This window comes from Lolium perenne, chromosome 1, assembly GCF_019359855.2.
Source record: "Lolium perenne isolate Kyuss_39 chromosome 1, Kyuss_2.0, whole genome shotgun sequence".
NCBI classification, from domain to species: Eukaryota; Viridiplantae; Streptophyta; class Magnoliopsida; order Poales; family Poaceae; genus Lolium; species Lolium perenne.
In genome coordinates this window covers 256950745-256958188 of record NC_067244.2, presented here as the reverse complement: position 1 = coordinate 256958188, position 7444 = coordinate 256950745, and the positions used below count along the sequence as shown (strand labels likewise).

Below are 7444 nucleotides of genomic sequence, written 5' to 3'. Positions count from 1 at the left end.
GAGTGTCAAACCCACGAGGAGCTGAAGGTAAATTATCTATTCTCTAAAGCCCTATAACCCACTTATATGGCCTTCTATGCAAAGGTAGGAGATATGCAAAGGTACGACATGCATTTAAGAATTAGGACAAGGTTTCTGTCAGCTCCCGCTGTCCCCCTCCCTATCATCATGCAACGGTGACAACCTTATGCATCCCCCGATATATGTGTGCACTCATATATCAGTACAAAATATCATCATAGAAGATAAAAGATACTTATATGCAACCATCACAAAGTATCTCACAATTGCCAAGAACAAGTCACTACTCAAACAAAGACATAGAGGTACAATACATCATGTGAAAATGATAAATTGCCTCACACATCATGTTTGACAAGAGATTACAAGGGGTGGATGAAGATGGTGTTGCTGTAGATGATGATGAAGATGTGGAAGATGCTGCTGATGCTTGATACGTTGTAAACGTATCTATAATTTTTGATGCTCCATGCTTGTTTTACACCAATTCCAATATGTTTTATCTACACTTCGTTGCTTTTTTATACATTTTTCGGCACTAACCTATTAACAAGACTAGTTGAATGCCCGTGCGTTGCTACGGTTACTATATTTTTTCCACGTAAGATGCCAATACAATACTCAGTGTGTCAAAACAATTCCAGCAAAAATTAACGTGTATGTAAAAATGCACAATATATTCTGAAAATCCATAAGATTCTACCTCATTTGAAATATATTTAAAAAACGGATAAAATTGGTATCGTTTGAATATGAAATAAGCACTCACATAATTATTTTATATTCAAATGTATATACTCCATTCACAAATAACTACTCCTCGATGCTAATCACATATTTTCGTACAATGTTAGGCATATTTTATTCTGCTTCATTTTCATGTGAGTTTCCTCAGTTCCTAAATATCGTGTCCCGAAATAACTTCTACAACGTATATAGAAATTCTTTTTTTGCAACAGCCCTCTCCAATTCCAAACGATTCAGTCCGATTCAAATCGTCGTTTTTCTTCGCAAGCCGCCACTCCTTGGAGAAGGCTTCCGATGCCACACCTAGTGCCACCCAGGCCACCCTTCCACCATCATGCTCCGCTTTGGCCTCCCTTCCACCATCACCCGCCGCCCCGACCTCCCTTCCACCATCACGCGCCGCCTCCGATTCCGCCGCAGGGAAGAGACTCAAACTCAAAGTATTGCCAACACGATGAAGAGGTTTGAGGCCTTGAGCATTGTTGTAGCGGCTCCAGTTGTTGTTGTTGTTGCTCTGAAGAAGATTTGTGCCTGTTAATTTCACAAACAATTCCATGATTAGTTTCCAAATGTTCCGCAATCAGTTCCCCAAAATTAAATAATTAGTTTCCTTACATACTTAGTCAGTTATTTAGTAAACCATTCACAGAGATAATTGTGATTAGTTTCCTTATATGTAGAGAGATAATGGTGCTTCACAGAGAATATTTGAAAAGGTAAATTCCGTGATTACTTTCCTTAGTTCCTGCAGATAATGGTGTTTGGAAGCTAGGTACATACTACTCTACAACAATAAAAACGGAACAGAAATGCAGCACCTACTGTGAGATGCATGTAACATGTTTGCCATTCAGGCATGGAAGCAATGGACTCAGAATTTCCCTTTCTTATCTTAATTCAGTGCCAATCTAAGCTCAGGTGGTGCTCAATGTCGACTAATAGTTACTGAAGTGACAATCTGCATTTGGGATCCATATTCCCTTCATGATAATGCTACTCTTGGAAAGTTATTTAACAATCTATCATTTGTAACTTTTTCAGAAATTTCTCTTTCTAATATCCTCCATCTCCGGCCACGGATCATGATGCCAGATCTGAACTTCATTCTTCCACAAGAATTGCCTGATTTGAACATGATCACTGAACATGCTCCCTGAAGATGATCTTGATACTTGTGTGTAAAGGAGGAGAAAGGAAAGGGGAAGTACATATTTGTGTGTAGTTTTTTATTACTGAAGCAATCTAAACCAAGTGTAATTGAGTAACACAATAATCTACTGATGCAGTACTTATATTCATTTACGAGCTTCTGGACATATGGACACAAAGAAATGCACATGTCTCAACAGCACAAGACTACATGCACGGTTTATGAGCTGGTTACAAAAATCATAGACGGGTAACATAAGTATAGCAAAATGGAACATGTAAGTACAATGGCTAGGGCTTTGTTGCATGGCAGCCAAGGTTCATACCTTAAAATAACCTAGACAGGTAATATCTTGCATCATTAAAACATCTCCGGAAGAGCACATGGATGACAGAAAGTTCTTGAGTGTTTTCTATTCATCTCAACTCTTCTTGGTGCACCTTCCACCTGTCAAGTGAAGCACATATCAGAAAATTGACTTCAGGTTTGCACCATTGCGGCAATACAAAATATAATCAACCATTGCTATATTTGCACCAGACTGGTCAAATTTCAGAACAAGATACACAAGTACTAAAATTGTCTGTTTGAATGCTTGAATCAAATGAAGTGTCATAGGCTCTGATACCGACAAATCTTTAACGTTAGTAAGAAAATGACTTCAACAGGGAGTAGCAACATGTCCTGCCCTTCCTTGCCTTTCCATAATGTCCTCCAATTCTATGTAAGTACTTTTCTCTACCAGCAGGAATCCTAACCTTGTAAATGCAAATAACTTTATGATGAATGTACATGAGATTCTAGTAAAATATGTGAAAATGGGAACTACATGTATGAGCATCAGAATTAACTAATATCACACCCTTTGACCTTGTGGATTCATCCGAGACCTTAGTCCTTGCAGTTTGTGACTATCTGAAATGAGTCACTCTAATATTCAGTTTCAGCTGGGAGAGAACTTCAGCAAGAAGTTTCGTGACCATTGTGGCAATACAGAATATAATCAATCACCTGTTAAATTGTATGGCTAATTAGTTAGGGACACATAATACATCTTTCAGTCAAAATCAGGCAGACCTGCGTCGCTCATAACCAAACACTGCAAGAATATAGTACTCCAATCAATTAGTAGAGCACAAACTTAATTTCCTAACTATGTTCTTTCCCCCTTATGATACATATCGTTGGCAAGAAAGAATCTGTTGGATCGTCAGCTGGACATCGAATTAGCTCAGGGAAAAATCTAGTCTAGAGCTAACACATGATGATCAAAGCATCCACAAACAGAAAAAAAAAATTTAGGGGAACTCACCGTAATCCCTGCTGGGCTGGTCAGGCCTTGAAGTCCTCCACATGTAGGTCAATCGGGACATATTTCATTGCGTAGCTGCACATGAACCTGCACGAAAATATTTCAATTGCATGTTGTGAGATCGAACCCCTCTCACCGGTTCATTATAAAACATGGTATTACAACAAACTTTACAGTTAAAAAAATTAAGAGATGTTTTCACAACTATGAAACCAAATGACAGTCTAACTTGCCTACACCTGATCATCGGGGTTTATTTGAACTTGCCTAACCTAAAACTAAACCAGCATGCTAGCAAGAAACACTTGTCTGCCTAGTGCCTGCTTGCAATCGGAATAGTTTTCATCTTAATAAGATCACTATACATAGTGTTAAAAATAACACATGTAAGTTGTACTTCGTTGGTGAAAGCATAGACTGTAGACAATTTATTAGACAATTCAGTGTGAAGTACCTACTTGAGATGGCAAAAGACATTGTACACGTCGAGCGAATCGGCGGCGGATATGCTCCTTTCATGCATCCCAACCAGTCGACTGGGAATCCATGTACATATCAAGTTCACACTCTATCCTGCTGCTCTCCTATATATATCTGACCGCGACCATCTCACTGCAAGATCAAGTCATCACAAAATCAACATTGATCGAGATTTTTTGTGTACCTACTGCAATCTACAAACAACGCTCTGACGAATACCCACCTTACGAGGTAGACGGATCATGGAGGATGAATAGATGGATTCTGATGCCGCATGGGGGTGAAGTAACCTATGCCAGAAAAACGTTATTCTTGAACTAATAGCCCATAGAAGTGAAAAAAATTAACTTGTTGGGATTAGAGATCACAGACATAGTATCAATCTCATACTTGATGAAGGTAACAAACTGAATAATCAGCGAGGAGTCAATTGACATAAATAAGAAGCAAGAGTTATAGAGGGGTTAATGGCGCACTGAAGGATAAATGGTGAAACTCAAGGGGGGTGCTCCCTCTCCACTAATAATTGTTCCTCCTAATTAGAGATGACCAAGAAATCAATCTCTAAGAAAGACCAACAAACCATAACATGATAATGCTTCGAGAAGTAACAAGATTCGTTTATTCTTAAGAAAAAAGAAATTTAAAATCTACGCCAGAGAGTGTTCTGACCTAAGCTTTTAATATGGACGAACTTTTAGTTCTAGATTCGACAAAACCGTTTGCAACCAACATGTTAATAGTGCACTTAATTAAATGATCAAATTAAGAAATCATCAAACCTCTGAATTGATAACAAAAATGAATTACACACATCCACAAAGAAAAGATCACAATAATTGACTGTTATCACCAAAAATCACCATCATCTAGTTCCGATCCCAGGGAAACAAAATACTGAGTTTTATGTGAGGATGGGACTACCTGTTGGCTTGAGAAGTGATGTCCCATGCTCAAACCTTGACCTTGAAAAACAGAGCAACATCCTGCATTGTTGTGAATTGAGGTATAATCACAGTCATATAATTATTTACTTAATGACTAAACAAGGAAGAAGCATGAGTTGGTACGGGAGGTGTGGGTTATGCGAGAAGGAAACTGGATCGAAAGAAAACCTACTAAGGCCTCATTCGTTTGTGTTGGATTGAATCCACACGTGGAACCGTTCCAGGGAGGATCCAATCCTATATCACCCCATCCCTATTAATCCCCACTTGACCCTTCTCTACAATCATATCTCAATTTCATCTCAGTTCTGTTAATCCAGGACATCTCCCCATTCGCTCGCTTGCTGCGCGCGATCTCTCTCTACCTCGTGGAAATTATTCCACTGGTCACTTGGCGATGATCTTTTTCCAGATCGATCCATTGAAAGATGGAGGTGTTATTCCGGTGGGGGTTAAAAGGAAGACTAAAAAAACTGATGGTCTGGAAAGATTTCATCACCGGGTTGGAAAACCAAAACCAGGCCTCAATCCAGATCGATCCCTGCCTCAAAGGGGTTAAACAAACGAGGCCTCAGGAGATATATCTGGAAGGGGAAATTCGTGGACCAACCTGGGCATCCATGTGCTGCAAGGCACTTCCTCCTTCCGCCACCGTACCTCCCCAGGGCGTCCCGACGCCGCGGTTGTTGAGGATGGTGGCGGCGTGTGCGTCCCCGAAGCGTAGAGTAAACGGCGGCTCCTTCCGAGGCCCTGACTCCGCTGAAAAAAGCGGTGGCAGCGCGAGGGACGTGGTGGCTGGGATGGCCGGCCAGGTTGGTGGTGAGGCGGCGGCGCAATTGGATCGAGAGGGAGAGGAGATTCATGTGAGATTTTTTCCGGGAGTGACATATGCGGAAGGAAATAATTTCTACTCTACTTAATTTGTATTGGTCCCCCGATTTGATACGTGATTAGCTGCAGAAACAAGGAAGGTGGGGAGCGAATTGCCTCGAAAATCGATCGAACATGGATGTGAGAGCGGAGACTATGAGATTAGATCGAGCGGTCACGATGCTCCGAATCTCCTTCACCAAACGCGCTGTACGACCTACGACCAACTCCAATATAATAGTAAAGATGTCATAGTGCCAGTTCCCTGTTTTCTGCTGTTTTTGTATTTCAGAAAAGTTGTACAGGAAATATTCTCAGAATTGAACGAAACAAAAGTCGAAGTCAATATTTTAACGTAACGAAGACGAAGTCCGAAGGGGGGTCGAAGAGGAGCCACAAGGGGGCCAGACCACCCCATGGCGCGGCCTGGGTGTGGCCCGCGCCAAGGGGTGGTGTGGGGCCCCCTGGCCTCCACCGACCTCGCCCTTCCGCCTATAAGAAGCCTCCCGACGTGTGAACCCTAAATCAACAAGCCTCGATCCACGAAAAGTTTCGTAGCTCGGCCGTCGTCGAAGACAAGATCCGGGGGACAGAAGTCTCTGTTCCAGCACCCTCCCGGGATGGGGAATTGCCCCCGGAGCCATCTCCATTGACTCCACCGCCATCTTCATCGCCATTACTGACTCCCATGATGAGGAGTGAGTAGTTCTCCCCCGAGGCTGAGGGCTTTACCGGTAGCTATGTGGTCTATCTAACTCTCCATGTATGATCTTTATGTGATCATGAGCTTTGTAATCTAGTTAAATAAGTAGATGTTATTCTTCAACTATTGTGCTACTCAAGTGGTTTTATTATGTGATCTCCGGGAACATTTTGTCCAACGGTGCGAAGGTTACAGTGTGCACACCGTGTTTGTTTCTTAAGCTTAATTTACAGAAATACTTATGAATTGTGGTGTTTAGTTAGTACCATCTTTGTATGCTCAAAGTGATAACGTGGGGTGTCCATAGATTGGGAATGCGAAATGCTTATGCAGCCCTACACAGTGAATTTGTATTTATTATCAAACCGGAGTGTGGTTTAGAGTAGCGTAGTGAAGTGATAATATCTATGTATTCAATCATGGTATCATTGTTGAGAGTGTCCACTAGTGAAAGTATGATCCTTAGGCCTTGTTTCCAAGCATTGAAACACCGTTTACAACCAGTTCTGCTACATGTTTGCTTGCTGCCATATCTATTTCAGATTGCAATTACCACTCATAATCATCCATATTACTTGTATTTCACTATCTCTTCGCCGAACTAGTGCACCTATACACCTGACAAGTGTATTGGGTGTGTTGGGGACACAAGAGACTTCTTGTATCGTAATTGCAGGGTTGCTTGAGAGGGATATCTTTGACCTCTACCTCCATGAGTTCGATAAATCTTGGGTGATCCACTTAAGAGAAACTTGCTGCTGTTCTACAAACATCTGCACTTGGAGGCCCAACACTGTCTAAAACAATAGAAGCGTCGTAGATATCAAGTTCTTTTCTGGCGCCGTTGCCGGGGAGGTAATGTAAAAGGTACTCACATCCTCTGGCTACTAAGTTTTTTAGTTTCTAGTGAGTGCTCGAAGTTATTTCCTTTAGATTCTGCAATTATATCTTTTTGTTTCTTGTTTTTATTTTCACTAGTTAGGCTTAATGGAAAACAACAACAAAATTAGAGAGCTTTATAGTATTTATCTTGAGTTAGGACATGAGGTGTTTGAAGAGAAAATTAAAAAACATATGGAACATTACTTACATGCTAGTAGCAATGTTATTAGTATGAATTCTTTGAACACCATTATTGCTAATGCTATGGATAAGTCTAAGCTTGGGGAAGCTGGTTTGATGGGCATGATATTTTTAGTCCCCCAAGCACGGAG

At 41.1% G+C, this 7444-nt stretch overlaps 1 long non-coding RNA gene across 9 annotated transcripts; it reads right to left on the bottom strand.

Annotated features, from left to right (window-relative positions):
• Nucleotides 1-786: 786 nt before the first annotated feature.
• LOC127327753 (uncharacterized) lies at nucleotides 787-5721 on the bottom strand. Of its 9 annotated transcripts, none has more exons than XR_007868706.2 (8): nucleotides 5268-5714; nucleotides 4635-4696; nucleotides 3934-4000; nucleotides 3689-3842; nucleotides 3231-3317; nucleotides 2930-3017; nucleotides 2244-2833; nucleotides 787-1299 (listed from the first exon to the last, which is right to left on the bottom strand). It is a non-coding gene; the product is annotated as an uncharacterized lncRNA (long non-coding RNA). The 9 variants fall into 9 exon arrangements; XR_007868705.2 differs by lacking the exon at nucleotides 2930-3017 and having other exon boundaries at nucleotides 2244-2365; nucleotides 2547-2929; nucleotides 5268-5709; XR_007868708.2 differs by lacking the exon at nucleotides 2930-3017 and having other exon boundaries at nucleotides 2244-2365; nucleotides 2748-2929; nucleotides 5268-5703.
• Nucleotides 5722-7444: the final 1723 nt, after the last annotated feature.